At 33.1% G+C, this 15,268-nt stretch overlaps 1 pseudogene; it reads right to left on the reverse strand.

Annotated features, from left to right (window-relative positions):
• Window positions 1-2,683: 2,683 nt before the first annotated feature.
• Window positions 2,684-8,651, reverse strand: LOC133876335 (G-type lectin S-receptor-like serine/threonine-protein kinase B120; annotated as a pseudogene).
• Between the last annotated feature and the right edge of the window lie 6,617 nt (window positions 8,652-15,268).

Below are 15,268 nucleotides of genomic sequence, written 5' to 3' on the forward strand. Positions count from 1 at the left end.
TTATTGTAATTAACTATTATGTATTAGATGTATTTCTGCTTATAATATGTGTTTTGCTGCACATTGATTATTATATTCCGCTATTAGTTGTAACTCTGATTATAAGGTGCATGTTATGAGGCATGTGCCCTATGTTGGCTAAGCGACATGCAGTCGTGCCACAGTGAAGATCCGTTTGTATGTTTTCCACAAAAAAAAAAAAAAAAAAAAAACGGGGTCGTCACAAGCAGGGTCTTCATTACTTTTCCATGGTTTTATTGACCATCCTGTCTTATCATCTTTAAACTTCATTCCGGCTAAAAGAGTGTCAATAGGATAGTCAAAGCTTTGCCACAAACTAACTGAGGCCGAGTTTGTCGGTAGAAGATTACCTGTATCTGTTAACCTGGCAAAGGTATTGTTGCCACTTGAAAGTGTTAGCCAGAAGGTGCAATGATCTGCCATCGGATATTGCAAGATTCCCATCAGGCTCGAAGATAAGAGCAGCAAAGAGATTTGGGAATGGGTGCTCCCTGTTTGCAACCCAAACTACATCTTCAAAACGAATATTATTCATGTAGAATGTGTTGTCTGTGTAGAATATAATCGCGTAATGCTTGGTTGAGTTTTCTGTTGAAATGAAACCAAGTCCGAACTTTCCATTAGGAGATTGCATGTAGCCCAAGGTGGTTAGTGATTGGCCTAGTCGGATAGTACTGTCAGTGGTGGTAGCAACATTGGTGAAGTGCAAACCAAGTCAGAATAAAAGCCACAGGGAAGCAGTAAGAGGGGAAATTCTACGGCTCATATTTGTACCATTTTTCACATGCAAGTATGGTGTTCTTGGATCCTTTTTTTTTTTTTTTTTTTTTTAATAAGTGTGCTTGGATCTTGTTCGCACACTTTCACTTTTACTTTCTCTCCCTTTCTGCAAATTCTTCATAACCATTTTGAAGCAAAACAACAACGAACCACACCCAAATTAATCCATCTAACTTTCTTAATACTTAGAAAATCAATCTAAACAAGAATCATCCCTAGATTCAGCCAAAGCCGACTGAAAATGCCTAAACAAAATCACAACCGGAATTGGCCTCCCAAAATCATCAATAAAATCACAACCAAAATCTCTCAACTCAGACACCCTTTCGCCATACATACCCAACCGAAAATTATACTTCCAAATAGGTCTTCCAAAACTAAAACCAATTAAATAGGATCACCCCCAACCAAAAACCCAAAATAACCTCATCACTGATTCACAACAAAACCCACAAACTTCTTCTTAATCAGCCATCACAACCAAAATTAAATCACAAAGAAAAGTAACCCAACATAAATTCTCAATAGAAAATACAATTAGTAGAACCGAAATCAAAACCCACACATTTTATCAATCACCCATGGCCACCGAACCCCAAAATCAAAGCCCCAATAAGTGGAAAATAGACGGAAAAAAAAAAAGGTTTGATCTCACTGTTAACCTCTTGGTAAAGACGTTAGTTTTTGGGTTAAAAACCTAACACCAGTAAAGTCCAAAGAGTAGAGAAAGAAGATCATTTGAAATAGAATCATCAATACTATTAGTATATAGATTACTTTTTAGGGTTAAATACCTTTTTGTTTCCATATAATTTAACAATTTTATTTTTTTTCACCTACAGTTTCATTTTATATTATAATGATACTTCGTTTATGTCTAAAAATTAATATAGAATTACTGTAGGTGCAAAAAAAAATAAATGCTAATAGGATGGAAATGCTTAAAGGGCTTCTTAAGGAAAAATACAAATTCCACCTAATTTTTAAACTTGAAATCGTTAAACTAATAGGAAGGAATTGCCTAAAGGCTTTTTCTGTCGCAGTATTTACCCTTTTTTTTTTTTAATCCCTTCTGTTTGGCATTCCATTTCTCATTTTAATCTTGTATTTTTTGCTATAAAGTTAAAACTTGAGAATGAAGATAAAACAATATCAAAATCTAAAACAATCAATTGCCGTGGATACGTGCACTCTAGAGAAGCATTGGAACATCTTTCAAAGAAAACATTGTATTAGTATGTGTGAAGTCCCATGATAAATGTGTATCAGGTCAAATTGGACTATATAAGTGATTGCAATGAACCCTAATTGTGATTAGTCCTTTTGGATATGAAGTCTTTAGTTCGTCTCATATCACAACACTTTTTCTACAAACTACTCACAAAAAGTTCTCGAATATCATTGCAAATGTACTAGAATAATCACAATACATTTATCAAAACAGAGTTGTTACTCTTAACACAAAATTGACTTGTCACTGGGGACAGAATGAAGATTTGTCATCAGAAGACCAAACCATAAATGAGGGGTAGAACCTTAATTATTTTGATAGAGTAATACTAAGCTTCACATGCCTATTTATTACAACAAGTTGACATGACGTATTTTAAGTGACTTTACATATTAGCCACTTAAAAAAAAAAAAAATGGCTTCTTTTTTTTCCTTTAGCCCCTTCGTTTTGTCCATGCTTGTCAAGACATAAAAGATGTACAATAAACATTTTATGATACATATCAAAAACTATAATTCCAGATTATACGGCAAAAGATTCAAAGATTCAATACACAATTTAATTATGTTATAGACCATAGGCAAAAAGATTGAATGTTTTCTAACAATTTACTTGGGGAATAAGAACACTTACGGCTAGACTTGCAAATGTTACCGGCCTTCCATAATTGAAACTGTTGCACTACTCACAGAATAGATTTCTATCACGCTGCTATTAATTGGGGTTTGCCTTCAACATACTTCTGATATTTAAGAAAGCAAGTTCCTTGGGATAAGGTAGAACTCCACTTTCATTATTAAGCATGGCGACAATGTCAGACATGGTAGGTCTATCATCTGCACTTTCTTGAAGACATAGGAGAGCTATGTTAACATATCTCAACACCATTTGCATAGAGGATATATCATCAAGTAGTGGATCCACCAAGTATGATCCCCTATCACTTGTCCATAATTCCCATGCCTTAAAATCCGAAAAAAAAAAAGGAAATTGGAGGATGTTAGAATGATGATTAATGATTAAATACATAATTTTATATTAATTTATGCTTTTGAGACCAGTAGTTGTTTATACTCTACCTAGTCTACCAAAATTTCAAAAATAGAGTACTAATTTTGTTTTAATTACAATGAATACACATTTGCTCAACTACTCATAGCTATGAATCAAAGTGTTTTCAATTTCTACAACAAAAGATGCAAAAAAGATATTCACATATCCAATAAGATGGAAACAGTCAGTTTGATAAAAACCAGTATTCTTCCTGCCACTCACAATCTCTAACAATAAGACGCCAAAACTAAAGACATCGGATTTTTGATTGAAAAGAGGCCTTCCAAAGCATATTTAGGGGACATATAACCACTGTGCACATCAACAAGTTTAAAATATTAGTAATTGCATGTTTTATGTTGATTGTTATAATTCAGAAGTTCCCTTTATATTACTTACAAAGTGCCGACAATCCTATTTGTATTTGCTTGTGACTCATTTCCTCCAAATATTCTTGCCATTCCAAAATCTGATATTTTGGGATTCATATCAATGTCCAACAAGATATTGCTAGGCTTCAAGTCCCTATGAATAATCCTTAATTTGGAATATTGATGAAGATAAAGAAGTCTTTGAGCAATTCCTTCAATGACTCCAACACGAGTCCTCCAACCTAATATCTTACACTTCTCATCATCTGCTTTACATTTATGAGTAGAATGACGATTAGCAAGTCACATGCATAGGACTATAAAAATCAAACATAACAAAGAGAAGAATTCCATATATATATATATATATATATATATATATATATATATATATATATATATATATATATATATATATATATATATATATCAAAATGTGAGATATTACAAACCAAAAAGGAAGAGATCCAAGCTTTTATTGGGCATATATATACTCATAAACTAGTATCTTTTCATCTCGTTCAATGCAACAACCCAAAAGTCTAACAAGATTCTTGTGTTGGAGCTTGGCTATGAGCATTGCTTCATTTTTTAGCTCCTCCCAACCTTGCCTAGATCTTTTTGAAAGCCTTTTTACAGCTACCCCGTCCCCTTTGAGTAAGATTCTCTAAAATTTTATGTTGTGAAAAATACAGGAAAATAAAATAAAATAGTAAGCTTAATTAATAAGAAATCCATTGCCAATGATAAAGGCTAAACCTTTTAACTCTAAAACAAGCAACCTATTTTAAGAAACAAGAATCAAATGCAAACATTTTTGTTGTTGTAGAACCTTTGGTCCTTGAGTCAAGATTAGAGACCAACATTTTGGATTTAGACATAGAAAAATCAATGCATTGACACTTTAGGAGTATTTAGTGAGATCATAATGCATCATATTGTGACATCACTCAACCTAAAAGCTTAATCATATCTATTTGGACACAATTATGCTACATTAACCACTCAAACTTGTGATATCTTTTGAAAGCAGGTCTCAATCTTTTTATACTCACACATAAGTGTATAGTCAACATTAACTATTGACTGATTGACAAACTTATATTAAGTATCCAATTACATATAAGACTAACACATACCAAGCAAAATTTTATCACAATAAAACTTTATCTGAATTGGTATACTGAGTGGCTTCATAGCATATACACATAAACAAAAGTGGGAAGTGCCCTTTTGTGCTTGCTAACTTGCATTCTATTTCCAAAGCGTTGCATTTAGGGACATTGAACCATACCTTGTAAACAGGTCCAAAACCACCCTCTCCAAGCTTATTTGCAGATGAGAAATTATCAGTTACAGCAGAAACACTTGCAAAACTGAATAAGGGCATTTGGACTTCTCCATGCTCCAAATTATTAGCCTTTAGGGTCATGCCCAATTCTAACAGTAACAAATCCTCCTCGGAATGATGAACAACACATGTTTACGGATATAAATTTAGATTGCTAAAATAACGTAGTGAACTATGCTTTACTCACCCTTCCTTCTCAGCTTTCTCCTCACATAATAAACACAAAGCCCCAATGTAACAACCACTGCGATAGATGCAGTCGTCAAACGGAATGATAATTTTCCATATATCCTTAAATTCTTAAATCCTGTATTTGTTACAGTTGCATTCGATGAGTTTGTGTCTGCAAAAGGAAATCAGATAAATAAATAATATACAGATTGGCAATGCCTAGAGGTAACTCTTCAAAAATATTCCAGTCACATAACTTTTTAATTAGAGGAAGAAAACAGCGGAACAACAATAATAGTTATCAAAATAACTAATAAAAACCTTTGAGAATCAAGTCCGCGCGAGTAAGCGTCAGATAGAAGTCTTGTTTATATGTATTATCTTCTAGCTGAGAATTGTTTCATATTTAACAGAGGACCTTCCCATACCAGGCAGCGATGCTCTTGATCATATAACCGGTACAATTGCAGTTTATCAAGCAAGCTGATTCACACTCTGAAGTGTTGCCAACATACTGCAACGGCTGAGGATTACTGGGCAAAAAAATTGTATACATGGGATGAAACCCAGGTTTCTGAACATCATCGGTGCACGGCAAATCTGTTTTTCTCTTACATCCTTGAGTAGTATTGGGTTTGAATGCTGGCAAACAGTCGCATGGCTTAGTGGCTGTCTCACTGCATATGCTGAATTCACTGCAGAAACCAGAAGCCCCACACCTTAATGATTCTGACAAACTTGAAGATTGGAAATTGTTTGACAATATTGTCTGCAGTCGAAGCTCCCCATTTACACTCAACGACACTCTTCTAAATTCAGAAGGATAATTATTACTAGTAATGTAAGAAATGTAGTCCCCATCAATTTCGAACATATCAGCTAGCTGACCAATGAATGGATGACGTCGGAACAGAATAGCGATTATTCTATAGGTTAATCAACAAGTAGTTTGCAAGGAAGAAAACAAGAGAATCACCCCAAAAACAGAGAGAAACTCTGAATTCGATAAAATTATCAATAATTAACAACTACTGAAAAACGCCCACAAGTCGGGCTAATATAGCTGAAAAATTACCAAAAATAGCAAAATCCCAAAAAGCCTAATAAATCTCCTAAGACTTGAAATAAATACAAATAAGTATATTATGGAAATACTTGGTACCAAAGAATTACCATATTAGGGAAAATATAATAACTATAATATTACTTGACGACAACGTAAATATAAAAATAGAAATTCTTTAAAAGATAAATCAAGAGATTTGTCGATAGTCTCTTCTTTCCTTCTTGGTCTTTCTCTCGATGGATGTTGACAACTCGGTAGAAAATATCTTTTAAATCACAATTGCCAAAGGTCTTTTCTTTCCTTCTTGAGTAGTTGACCATTTCCTTTCTTGCCTAGGCTAAATGAATCTTATCGCCACATCATAGACCAATTAATTCTATAGTTGTATTTGACTTCCTCCTGCATCAGTCTCACCGGATTGGAAAGAATTCGTTCTCGAATTTGAATCTTCTTTACCTCGATCTTTTGGATGGCCGATCAATTCATTCCATCCCGTATTTTTCAATACCAAAGTAACTTGAAACCAGAAGATAAATAAGTTACAACCCATCACAACGACTAGCTTCACACTAAATTGAAATAAACCAATCTTCTCACGTCTTTCATTTATTTTCTCCAATTCACGCTCCATAAAAGTCTTCAAAGAATTATCAATTATTTCTTGACCACGAAAATTAAAATTGTCAGCTAACACGCCAAAACCAACATCCAACTTATTACTAGGTGAATTTGATAGAAATCTTTCAATTCCAATGAGATCAACATAGCTAATTTCCTCATTACTCAACTGAAATCCCTCATTATGTGGACTTTCATCAAACACATGGTAGTCATTATTTTCTACAATAAATTTTATTTTATCAACTAGAAAACTTACATCATTCAATAAATCATCTTCGTCAGGATATATGTTGTCATAAATTATTGGAGAGACTCAATCTAAATCTACTACAGATTTTTTCTCTTGATCATACGATAAAGAATCTCCCATAAGATCTTCATCCATGATATCAATATCATAAATTGGTGGAGAATCCCAATCCACGAATCCTTGTGAAGGATCTTCAACATCTTCATGTTCAACATCATCATGAACATCTCCATGTATGAACTTCTCATCAACGAACTCGTTTTCTTGAAACTCTTGATCAACAAATTCTTCATCCCGACCACCCTGTTCCCGGTATGGAGTAAGATTGTGATATTGGCTGTCGAAAGTGGAATCAGAATCGGAGTTATGCATCTCACGATTGCTAACTTTCTACGCCACTAGGCGCTGGGCTAACTCTGCAACTTGCCTTTGCAAATTCTCAATCATCACATCCTGAACGTTACGATCATGGTGCGGAGCTTCCTCATTCGGAACCTGCCCACGACGACCACGACCACCAGCCATCGAAACTGATAAAGAACTCGTCTCAGGAAAGTGCTGAAACTCTGATACCAATTGATGCCAAACAGAATAGCGTTTATTCTGCAGGCTAATCAACAAATAATTTACAAGGAAGAAAACAAGAAAATTACCTCAAAAACAGAGACAAACTCTGAATTCGATAAAATTATCAATAATCAACAATTGCTAAAAAACACCCACAAGCCGGGCTAATATAGCTGAAAATTCAACCTCTAGTAGGATTTTACCAAAAATAGCAGAACCTTAATAATCCTAATAAAATGAAATACATAATAAAATAAAATAAGTAGGCTGCCAAAAATCTGGCCAAAATCGGGCTCAGAATCACCTCCTAAATAATAAATGAAAAGTTGCCATAAATGGAAAAAAAAATATAAAATTAAAAATATTCTTCAAATATTTTGTACGATTGTTTCCATTCTCGGGCTGATCTTATTCAAGAAATAATCTTCAAATCTTCAAATCTTGTGTCTGATTTTCTCCTGCATTAATCTCATCGGGTTGGAAAGAATTCGTCCTCGAATTCGAATCTTCTTTACCTCGATCTTTTGGATGACCGATCAATTCATTCCATCCCGTATTTCTCAATACCAAAGTAACTTGAAAACAGAAGATAAAGAAGTTGCAACCCATCACAACGACTAGCCTCACACTAAATTGAAATAAATCAATCTTCTCACGTCTTTCATTTATTTTCTCCAATTCACGCTCCATAAAAGTCTTCAAAGAATTATTAATTCTTTCTTGACCACAAAAATTAAAATTGTCAGCTAACACGCCGAAACCAACATCCAACTTATTACTAGGTGAATTTGATAGAAATCTTTCAATCCCAATGAAATCAACATAACTAATTTCCTCATTACTCAACTGAAATCCCTCGTTATGTGGACTTTCATCAATCACATGGTAATAATTATTTTCTTCAATAAAATTTATTGCATCAACCAAAAAACTTATCTCATTTAATAAATCATTTTCGTAAGGATAAATGTCATCATAAATTGTTGGAGAGACCCAATCTAAATCTACTACAGATTTTTTTCTCTTAATCGAACGATAAAGAATCTTCCACAAGATCTTCATCATTGATATCAATATCATAAATTGGTGGAGCATCCCAATCCAAGAATCCTTGTGAAGGATCTTCAACATCTTCATGTTCAACATCATTATGAACATCTCCATGCATGAACTCTTCATCAACGAACTCGTCTTCTTAGAACTCTTCATCAACAAATTCTTCTTCATCCCAACCACACTGTTCCTGGTATGGAGCTAGATTGTGATACGGGTTGTCGAATGTGGAATCGGAATCGGAGTTCTCCATCTCACGATTGCCGAATTCTTGCACCGCAAGGCGTTGGGCTAACTCTGCAACTTGTCTCTGCAAATCCTCAATCATCACATCCTGAACGTTACGTTCACGGTGCGAAGCTTCCTCATTCGGAACCTGCCCACGATGACCACCACGACCACGACCACCAAAACTGATGAAGAATTCGTTTCAGGAAAGTGCTGAAGCTCTGATACCAATTGACGCCAAAGAATTACCATATTAGGGAATTCAAGAAATAATCTTCAAATCTTCAAATCTTGTGTCTGATTTTCTCCTGCATCAATGGAGTAGTACAGTACAGTTCAGACCCCATCATTAAGACTAGTTCTTTCCGAGAACCCAGATGAAGAGAGAAGAGACCAGGAGAAGGGTCTTCATTGCTTTTCCATGATGTTAATGACCATCCTGTCTTATCATCTTTAATCTTCATTCCGGGCAAAAGAGTATCCGTAGGATAGTCAAAGCTTTGCCACAAAACAGTACCTGAGGCCGTGTTGTTGAGTATAAGATTACCTGTATCTAATAGCCTGGCGTAGGTATCGTTGCCACCTGAAGAGACGTTAGTCAGAGGGTACTGCAACAATGTGCCATCGGATATTGCAAGATTCCCATCCGCGTTTAAGGTAAGAACGGCAGAGGAGTTTGGGAATGGGTGGTCCCTGTTTGCAACCCAAATTACGTTGCGGTCAGAACATAAGAGCACCGTATTCCCACGTGATACTTTGTTGAGTTTCCCTCAGAAAATAAACAAAGTTTGTACATTCCGTTGGCAGACTGAATGGAGTCCAGTGATTGTCCTGGTCGGATAGTAACAGTGACGGTAGCATTGGTGAACTGCAAACCAAGGCTGAACAAAAACAGCAGGGAAATTCTAGTGCTCATATTTGTATCAGGCAGCACGTACAGACTGCTCAATTTGCACAAGTATGGTGTTCTTTTTGGGTGTATATACAGAGTTCGACCAGGCTGCAATTTCTCATGAGCTTTCCTATGAAAAATGTTAGCCTTATCACTTTCTCGTTTGATTTTCCACACGTTAAAGGGACAAAATGTAAAGCCCGTGTTGTCTACGCTCTCCAGACTGTTGGAGGAGCTTTTCATTATGCATCAGATTTACGTTTACATTTTCATGCATCAGTCTTTTCTTGGATCGTTACCGTTAAACTAGTATTTTCCGTGGTATTCAAGTGGATGGGTCCGAAAGTTTCAAACTGAAATATCTTAAAGACCACGCTGTCACGCACAGCTTTCAGTCTCTCTCTCTCTCTCCCTCTCAATGATCTATTAAATTAAATACATAAATTGATTGTTCTCACTTTACACCTTCTAGAACAAATTCTTAGATTTTTTTTTTCTTATGAAAAAAAAAAAGAAAAAACCTTCTAGAACACATGGTAATATTTATCATCGAATCAGAATATGAAAGGTTGTCGCTTGAACCTCAAGTTCCACTGGAATAAAAAATGAATTCACCATTTTTTAATAATGCAACGTTATTTAGTAAATTTTTAAATGGTTGTCATATAACCTGATAATATAATAGTAAAAATTAGCCTTCAGATAAACACTTGTAAAAATAAAAATTAATAGTTAATTTTTACTGATACATTATCTTAGTGTATTGAATATCATTACTTTTTTTTAATAATTCTATATACTATATTTTTATCCCATAATTATCTAATAATGGTGATGTGGCAGTTTCAATCAATCATTGAATTGGTTAAAATTGAGATAAAAATAATTATGAGATAAAAATGTAGTTTATAATTTTGTAATTTTTTAAATTCCAAAATACTTAATCATAACCTAAATAAAAATATTAATAAATAACTCAAACAGAAAATACTCCTAAACTTGAAATAAAAAATAAAATAAATTACTAACAAATTGAGTTAGACGTGTAAACAAGAATGAATTTTTTATTAGTAATAAAAAAAACACAAATGTAAAAATTACTGCATAACAGTGTCACGTGGCATGTACAATTGGCAGATGATACATAAAATGAGAGCTACGCGACCTTACTTGATTGATCTGATGACATACTATTAATTAATTGGACAATAAGTTTACGAAGAGACTTATTTGAAATAATAAAAAAAAAGCTTAAAAATCTAATTGCTAAAATTTAAAACTTATAGATTAAATTGAAATCACATGAAAACCTATGGATAAATCCCCCCCCCCCCCCCCTCCCCCCCCAAAAAAAAAAAAAAAAAAAAATCCAATTTTAAAAAATCAATATAAGGCGAATTTCTGAAGTTGCAGCCGAGTTTCTAATGGCACACCAATGCCACATAGTCACATAGGTCTACAAGGCCACCACAACCTAATCCTAAATATTTGACAATTGAAGTTACAGATGTGGAGGAAGATTTAAAGAAGGACTCTATGATCCAACGAAGTTTCTAAGAAGTTATCATGGCCGGTAGAAAAGTCATAGTCCTAGTCAAGTTCTAATAATAATTGGAGTCAAAGTTTGTCTTTCTATTTTAGTATTGTCGTTGTCAAGTCCTTTAAAATGTTATGTAAGTCTAAGGTCCTTTCTATTACGTTTGGTTGGGACCGGCAAAAGTAAAACGGTTCATGTGTTGGGTTTGGGCCAATCTGTGACCCGTTAACCCTTACACTATCCATTTAATTAAAAGTATTACTCTTTAATCTTAACAGGACCTACTTAAATAATGGGTTGACACGACACGACTCGTTTGATCCTTTTATTTAATGGGTCGTGTTGGGTTGACCTAACCCGACCCATTTGAATAATCATATTACTCCACAGTTAAAAGTATAAATGTTGAATTGTTTTATTATTTACTTTTTTTTTTTTTTTTTTAAATCATGTTTTATTATTTACTTGTTTGGGTTCAATTTGAAGTTCGAAAACTTAAAAAAAAAAAAAAATAAAAAAAATCTCTGGCTAATTTTTTTTAGTCTTTGCCTTTTTTGTTTAAATTGTAACTCAATGAAAGAAAAAGATTTGATTTGTCTTTTCTGAGATTTTTTTTTAGAGAAATGAGAGAAAGAGAGATAACATTGGCAAAGTGCAAACCACATAATGCTTGGTTGAGTTTTCTGTCGAAAAGAAACCAAGTTCGAACTTTCCATTAGCAGATTGAATGTAGTCGAAGGTGATTAGAGCACTCTCAATGGTTCATGTATTTTCACTTTTAGGCTAAAATAGATAACCAAAGTGCTAAAAAGATACTCAATTGACTTGTCTATTCAAACTTTAAAATATATTTTACTTAATTCCATAAAAGTGTATTGAGTTGCACTATTTACATATCTATTTTTTTTTTTCACTCCACATTCTACATGATGCAGCCAATGAGGTTCCAAAAAATATCTCAACTAGTTGTGATATTTTACTTGCACAATGAGAATATTCCAAGTTGTTTTACGTCTATTGTTTATCTACTAACGCCACTTATTCATTTGTTTAATCACTAGTAATAATAAAAAGATAATATTTTTCTTTGAATTGGTATGATCGTTTAAAAATTATTGTGTTAGAAAAATGACAAATATAACAAAATGACTGTTAAAAAATGACTTAGAAAATGGTCATTTCAGAAAAAAATGACTGTAAAAAATTTGCATTAGAAAAATGACTGTTTTAACAAAATGACCGTTGACAAATATGACTATTTTTTTTATTTTTATTTTTTTAAAAAAAGGACAGTAAAAAAATACAATGAAAAAAGAAATAAAAAAAGAATAAAGAAAAAATATAGAGTTAAAAATAAATAATTGAATGTATGGTGCATTTTAAAATCAATTAGCTAAACTAGATAAAATCAGTTTTGATCAACTATTCTAAATTGAGATCTATATAAACCATTACAAGTACTCTTAATGATTGGCCTGGTCGGATAGTGTCAGTGGTGGTAGCAACATAGGTGATTGAAGTGCAAACCGAGGCAAAATGAAAGCAGCAGGGAAGCAGTAAAACTGAAAATTCTACAGCTCATATTTCTACCATTTTGCACGCACAAGTACGATGTTCTTGGATCATTTTTTTTTTTTTTTTTTCCTTCTAATTAGTGTTCTTGGATCCTGTTGGCACACTTTCACTTTTACTTTCTCTCTCTTTCTACAAATTTTTCATAACCATTTTGAAGAAAACAACAACGAATCACGCCCAAATTAATCCATCAACTTTCTTAATACTAAGATCTTAATCAATCTAAACAAGAATCATCCCCAAATTCAGCCAAGGCCAACTGAAAATGCCCAAAAAAAATCACAACCGGAATTGCCCCCCCAAAATCATCAACAAAATCACAACCGAAGATTTTCAACCCAAACACCCCTTTGGCATACATACCCGACTGAAAATTATACTTTCAAATAGATCTTAGAAGCCCCCCCCAAAAAAAAAAATGTGTAGAGAAAGAAAAGTTAACAAAATTGAAACAAAAATAAATAAAATGTATAGAGGGTTCAAAGGTGTGTCAAGAATTCATGACAATGTTATCATATTTTTGGGTGACCGATGGATACCGTCCCTATATATATATATATATATATATAAAAGAAAATACAATATAAAACTAAAAAGCGCATTCATGACAATTTTAATCAAAGTTTTGGATGACCGATGGATACCGTCCCTATAAATACTTGTTTGTATTTATATGTATAATTATATATATGCCTCTTTATTATATGTCAGTGAGTCATCATACTTAGTGTCTATTGTCTAAATTTCTAATGTTTCTAACACCAGTAAAGTCCAGACAGTAGAGAAAGAAGATAATTTGTAATAGATGATATAATTTTTTATTTTATTTTATTTTTTACACTCAGATGCTCTTTATTTAGATTTTAGGGAAATGTTCAGTTCTTGGTTTTACATGGAATCTGTGGTGTGAAGGTGAATTTCGCAGAATTTCTGAATTTCATGTGACTTTTTAGTAGGGAAGAACTTTGTCATATCTCTGTTTTCATATTGGATTTTAGATGATTTTTTTTTTCCCTTTTTTTTTTTTTTTTTTTTATAGAAACGTGAGCTTTTCTATGTTTTTGAACTGCCATTTTTTTCAGTTCCACACTTGGCTTGCAAAATGAGAATTATCAATCCGATTAGTATGTAGCTTACTTTTTAGGGTTAAATACCTTTTTGCTCTATATGGTTTAACAATTTTATTTTTTCCCACCTACAGTTTCATTTTATATTATAATGGCACATTGCCTATGACTAAAAATTGATATGGGATTGCCTAAAGGCTTCTTAACAAGTTTAACAAAAAAAAAAAAAAAAAAAAACATAAGCCTTTAAGCAATTCCATCCCATTAGCATGTATTTTTTTTTCCCACCGACAATAAAATCATTTTGTATTTACTGCCTCTTAAGAAAATTTGAGATGGAATTGCCTAAAGGCTTCTTCTATTGCAGTATTCACCTTTCCTTTTTCTTTTTTCCTTTTTTTACCTGTTGCTAATTTTTAATTCCTTTCATTTGGCATTCCATTTCTCATTTTAATCCTGTATTTTTGGCTGTAAAGTTAAAACTTGAGAATGAAGATAAAACAAGACCAGAATCTAAAACAATCAATCGCTATGGATACGTGCACTCTAGAGAAGCAATGGAACATCTTTCTAAGAAAACATTGTATTAGTGGGCTTGTTTAGAAAGGACATGTACAAAACAGAACAGAACAGAATAGTGGGTTGTTAATTTTGGAATTAGTAAAAAGTGATGATGTAATATAAAATAAAATAAAAATTTGTATAGAAAAGTGAAAAAGTTTTGGATTGTAGTAAATTTTTTTTATTTGAATAGTAATAAAAAATTATTGATGTGAAATAAAAAGTGAAAAAAATGGGAATGTTTTGATGTTGATTGGTATTAAAAAAAATATGAAAAAGTGAAAAAAGAAATACATGAACAATAACCGCATTATTGTGTACCGTTCCTTCACTTGGCAAACAAGGCCAGTATGTGTGAAGTCCCATGATAAATGTGTATTAGGTCAAATTGGACTATATAAGTGATTGCAATGAACCCTAATTGTGATTAGTTATTTTGGATATGAAGTTGTTAGTTCATCCCATATCACAACCCTTTTTCTACAAACTTCTCACAAAAATTTCTCGAATATCATTGCAAATGTACTAGAATAATCACAATACATTTATCAAAATGGAGTTGTTACTCTTAACACAAAATTGACTTGTCACTAGGGACAGAATGAAGATTTGTCATAAGGAGGCCAAATCATAAATGAGGGGTAGAACCTTATTTTGATAGAGTAATACTAAGCTTCACAAGCCTATTTATTATAGCAATTTCATATCAGTTGACATGACGTGTTTTAGGTGACTTTACATGTTAGCCCCTTTAAAAAAAAAAAAAAAAACAAAAACAAAAAGAAAGCCATGTTTTCCTTTAGCCCCCTCATTTCGTCCATGCTTGTCGAGGTGTAAAAGATGTACAATAAACATTTTATGATACATATCAA

This window comes from Alnus glutinosa, chromosome 8, assembly GCF_958979055.1.
Source record: "Alnus glutinosa chromosome 8, dhAlnGlut1.1, whole genome shotgun sequence".
Lineage (NCBI taxonomy): Eukaryota > Viridiplantae > Streptophyta > Magnoliopsida > Fagales > Betulaceae > Alnus > Alnus glutinosa.